This window comes from Heteronotia binoei, chromosome 6, assembly GCF_032191835.1.
Source record: "Heteronotia binoei isolate CCM8104 ecotype False Entrance Well chromosome 6, APGP_CSIRO_Hbin_v1, whole genome shotgun sequence".
Classification (NCBI taxonomy): Eukaryota; Metazoa; Chordata; class Lepidosauria; order Squamata; family Gekkonidae; genus Heteronotia; species Heteronotia binoei.
The window spans coordinates 138,716,261-138,735,780 of record NC_083228.1 but is presented as its reverse complement, the minus strand read 5'-3'; the positions used below and the strand labels follow the sequence as shown (position 1 = coordinate 138,735,780).

The following is a 19,520-nucleotide window of genomic DNA, read 5'->3' as shown; positions in this document are numbered from 1 at the left end:
TATCTTGTTGGTCTCTAAAATACTACTGGACTCAAATATTGCTCTTCTACTCCAGACCAACATGGCTACCCACTGAAGCCATCTTCATGCATATATTGTGGTGACCGGATTCAGTGGCACGTTCTATGATCATATCCCTCAGAAACTGAGTACCGATTTGGGGATGATCCAGTTCTTCCATGGCAATACTGGACATATGAGAACATAAAAATAGAAGAGCCCTACTGGATCAGACCAGTGGTCCATCTATTCCAGCAGGTCCAGTCCTATGAGGCTAGGGTGACTGACTTGGAGAAGTGGAGGCTACAAGTCTATCAGTGGCTACTAGCTACGGTGGCTGAGGGGATCCTCCACATTCAGTAGTACTTAGCTTCTGAAACCCAGAGTCAGGAGGCAACATCAGGGGAAGGCCTCAGCCTCTGTGTCCTGTTGTTGGCCATCTAGAGGAACTGATTGGCCACTGTGTGAGATGGGAGGCTGGACTAGAGGGACCCTCACTGGTGTTCTTATGAAGGCCTCAGCCTCTATGTCTTGTTGTTGACCTTCCAGAGGAACTGGCTGGCCACTGTGTGAGACAGGAGGCTGGACTAGAGGGACCCCTGGTCTGATCCAGCAGGGCTCTTCTGATGTTCTTATGAAGGCTTTGGCCTCTATGCCCTGTTGTTGGCCCTCCAGAGGAACTGATTGGCCACTGTGTGAGAGAGGATGTGGACTAGATGGACCACTGGTTCAATCCAGCAGGTCTCTTCTGGTGTTCTTATGAAGGCCTAGGCCTGTTGTTGGCCGTCCAGAGAAATTGGTTGGCCCCAGCGTGAGACAGGAGGCTGGCCTAGATGGACTACTGGTCTGATCCAGCAGGGCTCTTCTTATATTCTTATGTCCTCTAACCTCAACACTGTCGGTCTTCACAACACCAGCAAAACTGTCACCTCTCATCCCAGGAGTGGGCCTGTCCTTCAAGGCCTTGTCCCCAAACCTCTCTCCCCCTGACTCAGCTTCTCCAGGTTGGCAACACTAGATTCAAGGGAGCGAACCTGCTTTCTGAGAGCCAAGAGCTTCATGCATTGAGCATACACCTACGAGTTCTGCCCAGGGGCAGATAATCATACATAATAATATATAATAATAATAATTTTTTATTTCTATCCCGCCCTCCCCGCCGGAGCGGGCTCAGGGCGGCTCACAACATAAAATAAACATTACATCGGTTTTACATTATAAAACATGGTTAAAACAGTTATAAATTATTAAAATTAACATAACATAACAATATGGCGTTATAAACATTAGATTTGGTAGACTTCTAAGAATAAGACATTAAAACATTTCCAGCAGCATGCCTAGCTTTGTCATTGATTCTGTCACTAGTTGAAGGCCATCTTGAAAAGGTGGGTCTTACAGGCCCTACGAAATTGATCTAAACATCTTAGGGCCCTCACTTCCTCAGGAAGTTGGTTCCATAGTAGTGGAGCAGTGACAGAGAAGGCCCGATCCCGGGTGGCCTTCAGTTTGGCCTCCCTTGGCCCAGGGATATTCAACTGGTTTTTCCCAGATGACCTCAGTGCCCTCTGGGGCTCGTATGGGGAGAGACGGTCCCTCAGGTAGGTAGGTCCTCGGCCACATAGGGCTTTAAAGGTAATAACCAGCACTTTGTAGCGAGCTCGGTATACCACTGGCAGCCAGTGCAGCCCGCGCAGCCCCGGCTGTATGTGCTCCCATCTTGGGAGCCCCAGCAACAGCCTAGCCGCCGCGTTCTGCACCAGCTGCATCCGCCGAGTTCGGCACAAGGGCAGCCCCATGTAGAGGGCGTTGCAGTAGTCCAGTCTCGAGGTGACCGTAGCATGGATCACCATTGCTAGGTCACGGCGCTCCAGGAAGGGGGCCAACTGCTTCTCCCGTCGAAGATGAAAAAACGCGGACTTGGCAGCGGCCGCTATCTGTGCCTCCATTGATAATGAAGGCTCCAGAAGAACCCCCAGGCTCCTGACCTTATGTGCCGCTTTAAGCTGCACACCGTCAAGAACCAGCAAGGGGATTTCCCTTCCCAGGGCACCGCGACCCAAGCAAAGGACCTCTGTCTTCGTTGGATTCAACTTCAGCCCGCTTAGTCTGAGCCAACCTGCCACGGCTTGCAATGCTAGGTCCAGGCTTTCTGGGATGGAGCCAGGCCGGCCATCCATTAGTAGATAGAGCTGGGTGTCATCAGCATATTGATGGCACCCAAGCCCAAACCTCCGGGCAATCTGGGCAAGGGGGCGCATATAGATGTTAAACAACATCGGGGAGAGAACTGCCCCTTGTGGCACCCCACATACTAGTGGGTGCCTCCGGGACCGTTCCCCCCCAATGGCCACCCTTTGTCCCCGTCCTTCGAGGAAGGAGGAAAGCCACTGTAAGGCCAATCCCCCAATCCCCGTGTCGGCGAGCCGGCAGGCCAGTAGCTGGTGATCGACCGTATCAAATGCGGCCGACAGGTCCAACAATATCAGCACCGCCACGCCGCCTCGGTCCAGATGCCGCTGGAGGTCATCCACCAAGGCGACCAGCACTGTCTCCGTCCCATAACCAGGACGAAAGCCGGACTGGTGAGGGTCTAAGGCGGAAGTGTCATCCAAAAAGCTCTGCAACTGTGACGCCACTGCCCTCTCTATGACCTTACCTAAAAATGGTAGGTTGGAGACCGGTCAATAGTTTGCCAATTCGGCCGGATCTGCTGTACTCTTTTTTAGGAGAGGGCGGACCATGGCCTCTTTCAAAGATGTTGGAAATTGCCCTTCCAAGAGGGATCTATTTACGATATCCCGTATAGGATATCTAAGCTCCCTCTGGCAGGATTTAATTAGCCAGGAGGGGCATGGGTCAAGGTCGCAAGTTGTAGGGCGTACAGTTGAGAGGACTTCGTCGACTTCCCCAAGACTAAGCGCGTCAAAGTGATCCAAGATAACATCAGGAGACAGGCACGGAGCCCCGGGTTCATCTACTGCATTCAATGTGGCAGAAAAGTCCTGGCGGAGTGACGAGATTTTATCTGCAAAAAATTTCGCAAAAGCCTCACAGCCTATTTCCAATTCTCTCATATTTGGTCTGCCTTGGGGCAGAGTGGTCAAATTTTCAATTATCTTAAATAATTGTGCTGGGCGCGAATTTGCAGATGCAATCCTAGCCGCAAAGTATTCCTTCTTTGCGGCTTTGACTGCCATCTCATAAGACTTCATAAACGTTCTATAGGATGTTCTCGTCGCTTCGTCACGAGTATGCCGCCACCGCCTCTCTAGTCGTCTGAGACCCTGTTTCAGTTGGCGTAGCTCCGGGGTGTACCAAGGAGCCAGCCTACTTCGAGGGCGCAGAGGACGCCGGGGTGCAATTTCGTTGATGGCCCTGGATAACCTGTCATGCCAGGTATCTACCAGGTCATCAAGGGAATTGCTAGGGGGCCAGGGGTCCCGCAGAGCCCTCTGGAACCGCTCAGGGTCCATCTGACTCCGCGGGCGAGCCAAAATAGGCTCGCCGCCTATACAGGGTTGAGGAGGCGCACCCATACGAGCCTTGAGGGCTAGGTGGTCCGACCATGGCACCGCCTCTACTGCGATATCGTCCACCAAGATCCCGGATGCAAAGATCAGGTCTAACATGTGCCCGGCCTGATGCGTGGGGGTGGTAACAAATTGGGAGAGTCCTAGTGTCGCCATGGAGGACACTAGGTCCAGCGCCTGATTGGAGGCCGCGTCGTCTGCATGGACATTGAAGTCGCCCAAGACCATTAGCCTCGGGAACTCCAACGCCCAGCCCGCCACCGCCTCCATCAGGGCTGGTAAGGCGCCGGCTGGTGCGTTAGGCGGACGGTACACCAGCGGACGGTACATCTAGTCCCCCCTCCCGGGCATCGCTCACTTTGAACACCAAGCACAAAACACTCCATGTGTTTTCTCTCCCTTGCCTCAAGCAAAACTCTCTCTCTGTCTCAGCTCTTCAGCTTTGGGAGAAACCTGCTTCACTGCCTCTCCCTCTGTCCCGGCGCAAGGCCCTAAAGCCAGAATTTCTTTGCCTCGATTTCACAGCTGGTACAAGCGATCGCATACTCAGTATGGATGAGAAAAAAACAGTAGAAACCGAGTAGCACCAGCACGTATAATCTTAAAGATACAGTACCGCACCAAAACAAAATTCCCACAAAGTCAATGCATGAAAGAGTCTATAGGAGAAAATGAAATCCTCAATGTCCATCGTTCCTTGACTTGAATCCAGGGTCCATCAATCCCTTGCTGTTACCAGTAATATGAATGTGGCATGCTATGTCAATTTGGGGAGAGACGGTGGCTCAGTGGTAGAGCATCTGCTTGGTAAGCAGAAGGTCCCAGGTTCAATCCCCGGCATCTCCAACTAAAAAGGGTCCAGGCAAGTAGGTGTGAAAAACCTCAGCTTGAGACTCTGGAAAGCTGCTGCCAGTCTGAGTAGACAGTACTGAGATCAAGTGCCGTGTTCTACTGGAGAAAGTTTTCCTTCCAGACGTTTCGTTCTCAGCTGCGGAGAACATCCTCAGTGGCGTTGCAGCCGGAGCAGGCGCTCAGACCTTCTTGGCTGCTGTGCATTGAGTGGAGAGAAAACTGAGTAAAAACTTTCTCCAGTAGAACACGGCACTTGATCCCGAAAGATTCTACGAACCCTAATGATGTTACCAGCCATGAAAACCTGAAATCTTTGATAAACAGTACTGACTTTGATGGATCGAGAGTTGATTCAGTAGGGCAGCTTCATATGTTCACAATCTCCTTTACCTGTCTCCCCCACAACAAACACCCTGTGAGGTGTAGTTGTAGGTGGGGCTGAGAGAGCTCTCCCAGAAGCTGCCCATTCAAAGGCAACTCTGTGAAAGCTGTGGCTGACGCAAGGCCATTCCAGCAGCTGCAAGTGGAGGAGTCAAACCTGGTTCTCCCAGATAAGAATCGGTGTCTTTTGAGGGGAAAGAAGGGAAAGGAGATTGTAGGCTGCTCTGAGACTCTGTCCTTGAAAGGGCAGCTTCTGGGAGAGCTCTCTCAGCCCCACCCACCTCACAGGGTGTCTGTTGTGGGGGAGGAAGATAAAGGAGATTGTAAGTCGTTCTGAGACTCTGATTCAGAGAGAAGAGTGGGGTATAAATCTGCGGTCTTCTTCTTCTTCTAGGCCGGGAGCACCATAGAGACCAACATAGAGGGTACAAACTTTTGAGGGTTAAAGTTCCCTACGTCAGGTATCTTGTTGGTCTCTAAAATACTACTGGACTCAAATATTGCTCTTCTACTCCAGACCAACATGGCTACCCACTGAAGCCATCTTCATGCATATATTGTGGTGACCGGATTCAGTGGCACGTTCTATGATCATATCCCTCAGAAACTGAGTACCGATTTGGGGATGATCCAGTTCTTCCATGGCAATACTGGACATATGAGAACATAAAAATAGAAGAGCCCTACTGGATCAGACCAGTGGTCCATCTATTCCAGCAGGTCCAGTCCTATGAGGCTAGGGTGACTGACTTGGAGAAGTGGAGGCTACAAGTCTATCAGTGGCTACTAGCTACGGTGGCTGAGGGGATCCTCCACATTCAGTAGTACTTAGCTTCTGAAACCCAGAGTCAGGAGGCAACATCAGGGGAAGGCCTCAGCCTCTGTGTCCTGTTGTTGGCCATCTAGAGGAACTGATTGGCCACTGTGTGAGATGGGAGGCTGGACTAGAGGGACCCTCACTGGTGTTCTTATGAAGGCCTCAGCCTCTATGTCTTGTTGTTGACCTTCCAGAGGAACTGGCTGGCCACTGTGTAAGACAGGAGGCTGGACTAGAGGGACCCCTGGTCTGATCCAGCAGGGCTCTTCTGATGTTCTTATGAAGGCTTTGGCCTCTATGCCCTGTTGTTGGCCCTCCAGAGGAACTGATTGGCCACTGTGTGAGAGAGGATGTGGACTAGATGGACCACTGGTTCAATCCAGCAGGTCTCTTCTGGTGTTCTTATGAAGGCCTAGGCCTGTTGTTGGCCGTCCAGAGAAATTGGTTGGCCCCAGCGTGAGACAGGAGGCTGGCCTAGATGGACTACTGGTCTGATCCAGCAGGGCTCTTCTTATATTCTTATGTCCTCTAACCTCAACACTGTCGGTCTTCACAACACCAGCAAAACTGTCACCTCTCATCCCAGGAGTGGGCCTGTCCTTCAAGGCCTTGTCCCCAAACCTCTCTCCCCCTGACTCAGCTTCTCCAGGTTGGCAACACTAGATTCAAGGGAGCGAACCTGCTTTCTGAGAGCCAAGAGCTTCATGCATTGAGCATACACCTACGAGTTCTGCCCAGGGGCAGATAATCATACATAATAATATATAATAATAATAATTTTTTATTTCTATCCCGCCCTCCCCGCCGGAGCGGGCTCAGGGCGGCTCACAACATAAAATAAACATTACATCGGTTTTACATTATAAAACATGGTTAAAACAGTTATAAATTATTAAAATTAACATAACATAACAATATGGCGTTATAAACATTAGATTTGGTAGACTTCTAAGAATAAGACATTAAAACATTTCCAGCAGCATGCCTAGCTTTGTCATTGATTCTGTCACTAGTTGAAGGCCATCTTGAAAAGGTGGGTCTTACAGGCCCTACGAAATTGATCTAAACATCTTAGGGCCCTCACTTCCTCAGGAAGTTGGTTCCATAGTAGTGGAGCAGTGACAGAGAAGGCCCGATCCCGGGTGGCCTTCAGTCTGGCCTCCCTTGGCCCAGGGATATTCAACTGGTTTTTCCCAGATGACCTCAGTGCCCTCTGGGGCTCGTATAGGGAGAGACGGTCCCTCAGGTAGGTAGGTCCTCGGCCACATAGGGCTTTAAAGGTAATAACCAGCACTTTGTAGCGAGCTCGGTATACCACTGGCAGCCAGTGCAGCCCGCGCAGCCCCGGCTGTATGTGCTCCCATCTTGGGAGCCCCAGCAACAGCCTAGCCGCCGCGTTCTGCACCAGCTGCATTCGCCGAGTTCGGCACAAGGGCAGCCCCATGTAGAGGGCGTTGCAGTAGTCCAGTCTCGAGGTGACCGTAGCATGGATCACCATTGCTAGGTCACGGCGCTCCAGGAAGGGGGCCAACTGCTTCGCCCGTCGAAGATGAAAAAACGCAGACTTGGCAGCGGCCGCTATCTGTGCCTCCATTGATAATGAAGGCCCCAGAAGAACCCCCAGGCTCCTGACCTTATGTGCCGCTTTAAGCTGCACACCGTCAAGAACCGGCAAGGGGATTTCCCTTCCCAGGGCACCGCGACCCAAGCAAAGGACCTCTGTCTTCGTTGGATTCAACTTCAGCCCGCTTAGTCTGAGCCAACCTGCCACGGCTTGCAATGCTAGGTCCAGGCTTTCTGGGACGGAGCCAGGCCGGCCATCCATTAGTAGATAGAGCTGGGTGTCATCAGCATATTGATGGCACCCAAGCCCAAACCTCCGGGCAATCTGGGCAAGGGGGCGCATATAGATGTTAAACAACATCGGGGAGAGAACTGCCCCTTGTGGCACCCCGCATACTAATGGGTGCCTCCGGGACCGTTCCCCCCCAATGGCCACCCTTTGTCCCCGTCCTTCGAGGAAGGAGGAAAGCCACTGTAAGGCCAATCCCCCAATCCCCGTGTCGGCGAGCCGGCAGGCCAGTAGCTGGTGATCGACCGTATCAAATGCGGCTGACAGGTCCAACAATATCAGCACCGCCACGCCGCCTCGGTCCAGATGCCGCTGGAGGTCATCCACCAAGGCGACCAGCACTGTCTCCGTCCCATAACCAGGACGAAAGCCGGACTGGTGAGGGTCTAAGGCGGAAGTGTCATCCAAAAAGCTCTGCAACTGTAACGCCACTGCCCTCTCTATGACCTTACCTAAAAATGGTAGGTTGGAGACCGGTCAATAGTTTGACAATTCGGCCGGATCTGCTGTACTCTTTTTTAGGAGAGGGCGGACCATGGCCTCTTTCAAAGATGTTGGAAATTGCCCTTCCAAGAGGGATCTATTTACGATATCCCGAATAGGATATCTAAGCTCCCTCTGGCAGGATTTAATTAGCCAGGAGGGGCATGGGTCAAGGTCGCAAGTTGTAGGGCGTACAGTTGAGAGGACTTCGTCGACTTCCCCAAGACTAAGCGCGTCAAAGTGATCCAAGATAACATCAGGAGACAGGCACGGAGCCCCGGGTTCATCTACTGCATTCAATGTGGCAGAAAAGTCCTGGCGGAGTGACGAGATTTTATCTGCAAAAAATTTCGCAAAAGCCTCACAGCCTATTTCCAATTCTCTCATATTTGGTCTGCCTTGGGGCAGAGTGGTCAAATTTTCAATTATCTTAAATAATTGTGCTGGGCGCGAATTTGCAGATGCAATCCTAGCCGCAAAGTAATCCTTCTTTGTGGCTTTGACTGCCATCTCATAAGACTTCATAAACGTTCTATAGGATGTTCTCGTCGCTTCGTCACGAGTATGCCGCCACCGCCTCTCTAGTCGTCTGAGACCCTGTTTCAGTTGGCGTAGCTCCGGGGTGTACCAAGGAGCCAGCCTACTTTGAGGGCGCAGAGGACGCCGGGGTGCAATTTCGTTGATGGCCCTGGATAACCTGTCATGCCAGGTATCTACCAGGTCATCAAGGGAATTGCTAGGGGGCCAGGGGTCCCGCAGAGCCCTCTGGAACTGCTCAGGGTCCATCTGACTCCGCGGGCGAGCCAAAATAGGCTCGCCGCCTATACAGGGTTGAGGAGGCGCACCCATACGAGCCTTGAGGGCTAGGTGGTCCGACCATGGCACCGCCTCTACTGCGATATCGTCCACCAAGATCCCGGACGCAAAGATCAGGTCTAACATGTGCCCGGCCTGATGCGTGGGGGTGGTAACAAATTGGGAGAGTCCTAGTGTCGCCATGGAGGACACTAGGTCCAGCGCCTGATTGGAGGCCGCGTCGTCTGCATGGACATTGAAGTCGCCCAAGACCATAAGCCTCGGGAACTCCAACGCCCAGCCCGCCACCGCCTCCATCAGGGCTGGTAAGGTGCCGGCTGGTGCGTTAGGCGGACGGTACACCAGCGGACGGTACATCTAGTCCCCCCTCCCGGGCATCGCTCACTTTGAACACCAAGCACAAAACACTCCATGTGTTTTCTCTCCCTTGCCTCAAGCAAAACTCTCTCTCTGTCTCAGCTCTTCAGCTTTGGGAGAAACCTGCTTCACTGCCTCTCCCTCTGTCCCGGCGCAAGGCCCTAAAGCCAGAATTTCTTTGCCTCGATTTCACAGCTGGTACAAGCGATCGCATACTCAGTATGGATGAGAAAAAAACAGTAGAAACCGAGTAGCACCAGCACGTATAATCTTAAAGATACAGTACCGCACCAAAACAAAATTCCCACAAAGTCAATGCATGAAAGAGTCTATAGGAGAAAATGAAATCCTCAATGTCCATCGTTCCTTGACTTGAATCCAGGGTCCATCAATCCCTTGCTGATACCAGTAATATGAATGTGGCACGCTATGCCAATTTGGGGAGGGACGGTGGCTCAGTGGTAGAGCATCTGCTTGGTAAGCAGAAGGTCCCAGGTTCAATCCCCAGCATCTCGAGTTAAAAGGATCAGGCAGGAGGGGATGGGAAAGAACCTCAGTGGCTCAGTGGGAGAGCCTCTGCTTGGTAAGCGGAAGGTCCCAGGTTCAATCCCCAGCATCTCCAGTTAAAAGGACCAGGCAGGAGGGGATGGGAAAGAACCTCAGTGGCTCAGTGGTAGAGCCTCTGCTTGGTAAGCAGAAGGTCCCAGGTTCAATCCCCAGCATCTCCAGTTAAAAGGACCAGGCAGGAGGGGATGGGAAAGAACCTCAGTGGCTCAGTGGTAGAGCCTCTGCTTGGTAAGCGGAAGGTCCCAGGTTCAATCCCCAGCATCTCCAGTTAAAAGGACCAGGCAGGAAGGGATGGGAAAGAACCTCAGTGGCTCAGTGGTAGAGCCTCTGCTTGGTAAGCGGAAGGTCCCAGGTTCAATCCCCAGCATCTCCAGTTAAAAGGACCAGGCAGGAGGGGATGGGAAAGAACCTCAGTGGCTCAGTGGTAGAGCCTCTGCTTGGTAAGCGGAAGGTCCCAGGTTCAATCCCCAGCATCTCCAGTTAAAAGGACCAGGCAGGAGGGGATGGGAAAGAACCTCAGTGGCTCAGTGGTAGAGCCTCTGCTTGGTAAGCAGAAGGTCCCAGGTTCAATCCCCAGCATCTCCAGTTAAAAGGACCAGGCAGGAGGGGATGGTAAAGAACCTCAGTGGCTCAGTGGTAGAGCCTCTGCTTGGTAAGCAGAAGGTCCCAGGTTCAATCCCCAGCATCTCCAGTTAAAAGGACCGGGCAGGAGGGGATGGGAAAGAACCTCAGTGGCTCAGTGATAGAGCCTCTGCTTGGTAAGCAGAAGGTCCCAGGTTCAATCCCCGGCATCTCCAACTAAAAAGGGTCCAGGTAATAGGTGTGAAAAACCTCAGCTTGAGACTCTGGAGAGCTGCTGCCAGTCTGAGTAGACAAGACTGATTTTGATGGACCCAGGGTCTGATTCAGTAGAAGGCAGTTTCATATGTTCATATGTTCAATTGAATTTTCAGTACTGGTGTCCCCGTTTATAAATAATTATTGGTACTGGGAAACCGTGATGCATTGGTTGCCACAACAGTCTACGATTGAAAAAGGTGTGACCGAAACCAGTATTGTGGACTAACTCATTGTGGATTTATTTCTTGCTGCATTGATGGGCCCTGGACCCAAGGAACGACGGACATTGAGGATTTCATTTTCTACCATAGGCTCTTTCATGCATTGACTTTGTGGAAATTTTGTTTCCGTGCGGTTCTGTATCTTTAAGATTATCTGTGTTTGTGCTGCTCGGTTCCTACTGTTTTTTCTCGACTTCTCAGCTGGCATTCTGCCATATAAGCTTCATCCCCTAGACCGACTCATAGTTGCCCTCACGTCTTTCAGGAAAGCCCATGAATCCGTCGTTCGCCCTCACACTTGCCGTTTCGAACGTGATCTGCGCCGTCGTCTTCGGACATCGCTTCTCCAACGATGACAAAACCTTCCATCGCCTGCTGGAAGCCATGGAGTGTATCTTCAAATTTGGAGGGAGTATCTACCATCATGTAAGTATCTTGTCTTTATGTAAGTGTCTCATCTTTCCCCCCTTTCTCCTTCCCCTGAAACATGCATGATTTGCAAAGACAAAGGATGATCTCTGTAGAAGAGGAGGAAGACGACGATATTGGATTTATATCCTGCCGTCCACTCAGTCTCAGCGTGACTCACAATCTCCTTTACCTTCCTCCCCCACAACAGACACCCTGTGAGGTGGGTGGGGCTGAGAGCTCTCTCACAAAAGCTGCCCTTTCAATAGGGCTGCCAAGTCCAATTCAAGAAATATCTGGGGACTTTGGGGGTGGAGCCAGGAGACATTAGGGGTGGAGCCAAGATCAAGACTGTGACAAGCATTATTGAACTCCAAAGGGAGTTCTGGCCATCACATTTAAAGGGATGGCACACCTTTTCAATTCCTTCCTTCCATAGGAAATAATGAAGGACATGGGCACCTTCTTTTGGGGCTCATAGAATTGGACCCCCTGGTCCAATTTTTTTGAAACTTGGGGGGTATTTTGGGGAGTGGCACCAAATTTTCAATATAGTATCTAGAGCCTCTCCCCAAAGTACTCCCCAAGTTTCAAAACGTTCAATTATGCTTGTCACACCCTTGTTCCTGGCTCCACCCCCAATGTCTCCTGGCTCCACCCACAAAGTCTCCTGGCTCCACCCCCAAAATCCCCAGATATTTCTTGAATTGGACTTGGCAACCCTAGATAGTGGCAAGACTCCTGTCTGGGTTCAGACATTCACAATGTGTAACCCTAGTGTTGTGACTAGTGCGGGCTGGTCATGCACCTATTAAAGGCATAACTGCTGGGGGGTGGAGGTGGGAAGGAGAAAAATACGATGATGGAGATATCACTGGTGTGTAGTGGTGGTTAGGCTGCTAGGCTAGGATCTGAAGACCCAGGTTCTATATTACAGGGGTGGCCAACGGTAGCTCTCCAGATGTTTCCCCCCCTACAACTCCCATCAGCCCCAGCCATTGGCCATGCTGGCTGGGGCTGATGGGAGTTGTAGGCAAAAAAAACATCTGGAGAGCTACCGTTGGCCACCCCTGCTATATTAGACCAGGAGACTAATGCCCTGATTATTTATTTGCCTCCGGCCTCTCTTCCAAGTGACGGGTGCTACTTTTAAAGCCTTTCACGTCCTAGAGCTTTTTTGCATCTCCTGGTATACCCCACAGTGTGCCAGCTACCCTCCCCTGACGGTTTAATCTTTACAGTGCCTTCTCTTAAATTTTTGGTAAAGCAACAGTCAGTTCCTAGCAGGGCTTTTTGTTGTAGCAGGAACTCCTTTGCATCTTAGGCCATACACCCCTGATGTAGCCAATCCTCCAAGAGCTTACAGGGCCTTCTGTAAGCTCCAGGAGGATTGCCTTCATCAGGGGTGTGTGGGCTCATATGCAAAGGAGTTCCTGTTACAAAAAAATAGCCCTGGTTCCTGGGCTTTCTCAGAAGCAAGCTCAGCTTTCTAGACTGGCCTACCTGACTGGGAAAGGAAGGCTCCTTCACTTCCTGCATTGAGGAAGGTACACAAGGCATCCTATTCCAGGGGGCATTTTGGTGGAAGGTGAATGGTTCTCGGCAGAGTTGATTGGGCTTTTAATCTCTGTGTTGTTTTGGTTTTGTTAGTAGATGGAGGGGCCATTGGCTTGATCCAACATGACTTCTCTTATGTTCTTATGTGACACAGAGTGTTGGACTTGGTGGGCCATTGGCCTGATCCAACATGGCTTCTCTTATGTTCCTATGTGACACAGAGTGTTGGACTGGAGGGGCCATTGGCCTGATCCAACATGGCTTCTCTTATGTTCTTATGTGACACAGAGTGTTGGACTGGATGGGCCACTGGCCTGATCCAACATGGCTTCTCTTATGTTCTTATGTGACACAGAGTGTTGGACTGGATGGGCCACTGGCCTGATCCAACATGGCTTCTCTTATGTTCTTATGTGACACAGAGTGTTGGACTGGATGGGCCACTGGCCTGATCCAACATGGCTTCTCTTATGTTCTTATGTGACACAGAGTGTTGGACAGGGTGGGCCATTGGCCTGATCCAACATGGCTTCTCTTATGTTCTTATGTGACACAGAGTGTTGGACAGGGTGGGCCGTTGGCCTGATCCAACATGGCTTCTCTTATGTTCTTATGTGACACAGAGTGTTGGACTGGAGGGACCGTTGGCCTGATCTAACATGGCTTCTCTTATGTTCTTATGTGACACAAAGTATTGGACTGGGTGGGCCATTGGCCTGATCCAACATGGCTTCTCTTATGTTCTTATGTGACACAGAGTGTTGGACTGGGTGGGCCATTGGCCTGATCCAACATGGCTTCTCTTATGTTCTTATGTGACACAGAGTGTTGGACTGGGTGGGCCATTGGCCTGATCCAACATGGCTTCTCTTATGTTCTTATGTTCTAAGGGAAGACTTTGGATATTCCCGCCGAGCTCATTGGAGCCATACGAACTGAGCTTGGGGACTTGGGAACAAAAGGCTGCAGGATCCAGATCCCTGCAGCCCTCGACCAATCACAAGCCCCCACCGGTTTGAATGACCCAATGATGTGCTAGCTTGGGAATCCAGAGACATATATAAGTTGGGCCGGTAGGCCCCGTCTTCAGTCTTGTACTGTAACCTTTACTATGTGATTCCTATTAAAGAGCTTGTTATCACTTACTCCGAGACTCTGCCATGCGTAGAACCCACTATATTATGATAGACATACAATAGTTCGTGGCCTTTGCAGTGCCGCGCTGTTAGCCCCCTCAAGTCCAAAGAATGGAGATGGAATATAAATAACTGGCCAAATACCCAAATGCATCCATAAAGATTGTTCTTTGTCTGGTGGGGGAAGGTAAAGGAGATTGTGACTGCTCTGAGACTCTGAGATTCAGAGTATAGGACGGCATATAAATCCAATATCTTCTCTTCTTCCTTAGTAGCATGTGTTGTAAAGCACAATATTAGCCACAGCTTATTGTTGGAACTCTCTGTCCGGGGGCAGTGATGCTCTGTATTCTTGTGCTTTTGTGGGGGGGGGGGGCACAGTAGAAGGGCTTCTAGCCCCACTGATGGACCTCTTGATGGCACATGGGTTTTGGCCACTGTGTGACACAGAGTGTTGGACTGAATGGGCCATTGGCCTGATCCAACATGGCTTCTCTTATGTTCTTGGCATCCACAAGTCTAAGGCCACTAGCAGTCTGCTTCTCCTCCTTTATTATCTCAGCCCAGTTTCTTAGCTTCCCTCTTGGACACTTCCCTTCTGCAGGTCTACGATGTCTTTCCTTGGATGATGCGCCATTTGCCAGGACCTCACAAGAAGGCTTTGGCATGCTGCGAGGAGGTGTGCTCCTTCATAAAGAAAGAGATCAGGATCCATCAAGGCAGCACAGCTTCGGATGAGCTGCAAGACTTCATTCACTGTTACCTGGCTCAAATCGAGAAGGTCAGCGTCTTGTGATGGACCACAGCTTTCTTTGGAGACTGGTAGCACATATTGCTTTCCTCCCTCCCTCCCTTTCTTCCTTCCTTCCTTCTTCCCTCCCTCCTTCCTCCCTCCCTCCCTCCTTCCTCCTCCCACCTTCTCTCCCTTCCTTCCCTCCCTCCCTCCTCCCACCCACTCGCCCTTACTTCCTCCTCCCTCCTTCCTCCTCCCACCCTCTCTCTCTTCCTTCCTTCCCTCCCCTCTCCCACCCACTCTCCCTTACTTCCTCCCTTCTTCCCTTCCTCCCTCCCTCCTTCCTTCCTCCCTCCCTCCTTCCTCCTCCTACCCTCTCTCCCTTCCTTCCTTCCCTCCCTCCTCCCACCTACTCTCCCTTCCTTCCTCCTCCCTCCTTCCGCCTCCCTCCCTTCCTTCCCTCCCTCCTTTCTCCTCCCACCCTCTCTCCCTTCCTTCCTTCCCTCCCTCCTCCCACCTACTCTCCCTTACTTCCTCCCTCCCTCCCTCCCTCCTTCTTCCTTCCGCCTCCCACCCTCCCTTCCCTCCCTCCCTCTTTCCTCCTCCTACCCTCTCTCCCTTCCTTCCCTCCCTCCTCATTTTTCCTATAATTGCCAGCACTCTGTGCCATAGAGATTGTATGTGTTTGTTCTTGGCACCATATCTCACATCCCTACTTGTACATGAGTCCTCTCCTCTTTTCCATGAAATGCTGGTGGTTTCATTGCTGCCTCTGTGGACCTCGTTCTTCAAGATTCAAGCCGGTGAACTACAACATTCAAGTTCTCTACTCTCTGTAATATGCAGGGTAATGTGCAGAGACTCTTCAGCATTCCCTCCTAGAAAAAAGTGTTCCAATCCCGCCATAATCTTGGTTGCGCTCTGTCAGGTTTCTCCAATCGGGGAATATGGGAAGGGCTGAGAGATGGCTCTGTGGGTCGAGAAGCTGCACTTCAGACCAAGCCAGTGGCGGGGGGTTTCAAGACACCCCAGTCCCTCTCTGGCTCTGGCTATTGTCTGTTTCTCTATCTGGAAACCTCTCACGTCTCAGGCACCGAGCTCTTCCTCCCTGGTGCGGCATGTCCCCTTCCCTCAAATGCCCATCCCCTGCGTCCCCGATTCCTCCCATCAGCCATCCCTGAGATTTATTATCACTCCTCCTCTCTTCCACTAGGACTAGGAGTAAAGTGGGGCCAACGGCTTTAGATGCGGTGTGAGGATCCCCCTGATCTGGCTCCCTTGTCCAGCCATTGGCTTCCTCGCCAGAGATGGAAGTGCCAGCGATTGACTCGTTGGCTGGTCAACTGTGAGCCTGGTCCACCCTCCTAGGCAGGAGGGGACAGCTCAAGGCCAGGAGAGGGTCCACAGACTTGACTCCCAGACACCCTCTTTGGCACTTTTTTCCAGCTCGGCAATATCCTTTTTGAGATCAGCTGACCAGAACTGTACAGCAGGGGTGGCCAACGGAAGCTCTCCAGCATGGCTGGTGGCTGGGGCTGATGGGAGTTGTAGGCAAAAAACAACTGGAGAGCTACCGTTGGCCACCCCTGCTGTACAGTACGCCGAACAAGACCACACCATAGCTCTGCACAAGGGCATTGCAATGTTGGCTGTTCGTATCTTCAGTCCCTTTTCCAGGGCTCTTTTTCTGGGAGGAGCTCCTCTGCATATTAGGCCGCGCCCCCTCGATGTAGCCAAACCTTCTGGAGCTTACAGTAGGCCCTGTAAGCTCTTGGAGGATTGGTTACATTAGGGGACGTGGCCGAGGAGTCCTGCGCTTTCCTAACAATTAGTAGCATGCAATTTTATGGCTGGATGAATTACCTTGGAAATACAACATACCTCTTTCCCCCTTTGTGCTGCCCTGCAGAACAAAGATCAGCCCAAACCAGCCTATGACGAACAGAACATGATCCAGTGCATCTTTGACCTGTTCTTGGGCGGCACAGAGACGTCCAGCACCACGCTCTACTGGGCATTGCTCTATATGGTGGCGTATCCAGATGTCCAAGGTGAGTCAAGAACAGCCCCATAGCCAGGATTTGAAGAATTGGGGGCTCCTGATTTTTTTCAGGGGGTACATAGTGGCCACCAACCTCCATGGCCTTCTCTCTTACCACCGCGGAGGAGGAAAGCTGCCAGCTCGCTTCCATACAGCCTTCCCACTCCCCACAGCCGCCCCAAGGTGATCCCTTTCCACCTAGGGTTGCCAAGTCCAATTTAAGAAATATCTGGGGACTTTGGGGGTGGAGCCAGGAGACATTAGGGGTGGAGCCAAGATCAAGGCTGTGACAAGCATCATTGAACTCTAAAGGGAGTTCTGGCCCTCACATTTAAAGGGCCATCACCTTTTCAATGCCTTCCTTCCATAGGAAATCATGAAGGATAGGGGCACCTTCTTTTGGGGCTCATAGAATTGGACCCCCTGATCCAATCGTTTTGAAACTTGGGGCATATTTTGGGGAGAGGCACTAGATGCTGTACAGAAAATTTGGTGCCTCTACCTCACAAATAGCACCCCCCCCAGAGCCCCAGATACCCGCGGATCAATTCTCCATTATCTTCTATGGGAATAAATCTCCATAGGGAATAATAGAGTTCCCAGCAGACATTGCCCTCCCCTCCCCCCGCTTTCTGATGACCCTGAAGCGGGGGGAGTAGGGTTGCTAAGTCCAATTCAAGAAATATCTGGGGACTTTGGGGGTGGAGCCAGAAACAAGGGTGTGACAAGCATCATTGAACTCCAAGGGAGTTCTGGCCATCACATTTAAAGGGACAGCACACCTTTTTAAATGTCTTCCTTCCTTAGGAAATAATGAAGGATAGGGGCACCTTTTTGGGGGGCTCATGGAACTGGACCCCCTGGTCCAATCGTTTTGAAACTTGGGGGGTACTTTGGGGAGAGGCACTAGATACTATACTGAAAATGTGGTGCCTCTACCACAAAAAGCAGCTCCCCCAGAGTTCCAGTGGAAGTTGATACCTTTGGAGAATGGGGGTAATCCATAAGAATCTAGGATTGATCCACTGATGGCAAAATAATATAAGATGGCCTAATGTCTCTATTGAACCTGCTGCACAGTCATATACTCAGTCAGAGAATGGAATTTTAGCAAATTTGGGAGCCAGTTTGGTGAAATGGTTAAGTCTGCGGGCTCTTATCTGGGAGAACCGGGTTTGATTCCCCACTCCTCCACTTGCACCTGCTAGCATGGCCTTGGGTCAGCCATAGCTCTGGCAGAGGTTGTCCTTGAAAGGGCAGCTGCTGTGAGAGCCCTCTCAGACCCACCCTCCTCCCAGGTTGTCTGTTGTGGGGGAGGAAGGGAAAGGAGATTGTGAGCCGCTCTGACACTCTTCGGAGTGGAGGGCGGGATATAAATCCAATGTCGTCTTCTTAAAAAATCATCCACTCAGCTCTGCAGTTGGGAAAGCATTCAATCTAGCAAGTGTAAGAACATATTATTATTATTTTTATTATTGTTAGTTTATTTATATTCCGCTCAGAGGCTCAGGGTGGAGCACAGCATAAATAATTAGATCACAATAAAATCATATAGTAATAAAAGTCAATTACAGTGATTCAATAGGACAAAATAGCTCGGCAGAACAATATGATGAAATGAGGGAGGGATGGTGGCTCAGTGGTAGAGCCTCTGCTTGGGAAGCAAAAGGTCCCAGGTTCAATCCATGGCATCTCCAACTAAAAGGGTCCAGGCAAATAGGTGTGAAAAACCTCAGCTTGAGACCCTGGAAAGCCACTGCCAGTCTGGGAAGACAATACTGACTTTGATGGACCAAGGGTCTGATTCAGTAGAAGGCAGCTTCAATAGGTTCATATGTTCACCTGCTATTGGGGAGGGATGGTGGCTCAGTGGTAGAGCATCTGCTTGGGAAGCAGAAGGTCCCAGGTTCAATCCCTGGCATCTCCAAAAAAGGGTCCAGGCAAGTAGGTGTGAAAAACCTCAGCTTGAGACCCTGGAGAGCTGCTGCCAGTCTGAGAAGACAATACTGACTTTGATGGACCAAAGGTCTGATTCAGTATAAGGCAGCTTCATATGATGCAGCAGGACAGTGCAGCAAATTAGCACAGTAAGATATCCAGTAGGGGAGGCCAACCGATCTAATGGGCAGATGCCCGCCACCTCACCTGAAGACGTCTAGGGTATCTACATCTAGGGTAAGAAAACTCATATGGGGGGTAAGTTTCATGGAAGGCACAATTCCAAGCGCAGAATTAAGAGCACACCCACCTTGCCCGAGTTGAAGTGCTGATTCGGTGGTCCTTTCTTATGCACACAGGGGAATGCAGATTGACACTTTGGGGTCAGTCAGAAATTTTTCTCCAGGCCAGATTGGCAAGGGATCCTGGAGGTTTTTTGCCATCTTCTGGGCGTGGAGCAGGAGTCCGTGGGGGAGGTATTTGTGAATTTCCTGCATTGTGCAACCGGTTGGACTAGATAACCCTGGAGGTCCCTTCCAACTCTATGATTCTGTGTAAGGCAAGGAAACTTGTTCTCTGACTGAATTTGAGCCTAAAAAGGTAAAGGTAAAGGTAGTCCCCTAAGCAAGCACCAGACGTTTTCGACTCTGGGATGATGTTGCTTTCACAATGTTTTCACAGGAAACTTTTGACGGGGTGGTTTGCCATTGCCTTCCCCAGTCCTCTACGCTTTCCCCCCAGTAAGCTGGGGACTCATTTGACCGACCTCGGGAGGATGGAAGGCTGAGTCAACCTGGAGCCGACTACCTGAACCCAGCTTCTGCTGGGATCGAACTCAGATCGTGAGCAGAGGGCTCCGACTGCAGGACTGCAGCTTTTCTACTCTGCGCCACGGGGCTCTTCGAATTTGAGTCTAGTGATACCTTTAAGACCAACCAAGTTTTTTATTCAAGGTGTGAGCTTTTGTGTGCATGCACACGTCCTCAGA

At 51.0% G+C, this 19,520-nt stretch overlaps 1 pseudogene; it reads left to right on the top strand.

Annotated features, from left to right (window-relative positions):
* Window positions 1-19,520, top strand: part of LOC132574466 (cytochrome P450 2J6-like) — a 64,515-nt pseudogene that overhangs the window by 33,267 nt on the left and 11,728 nt on the right.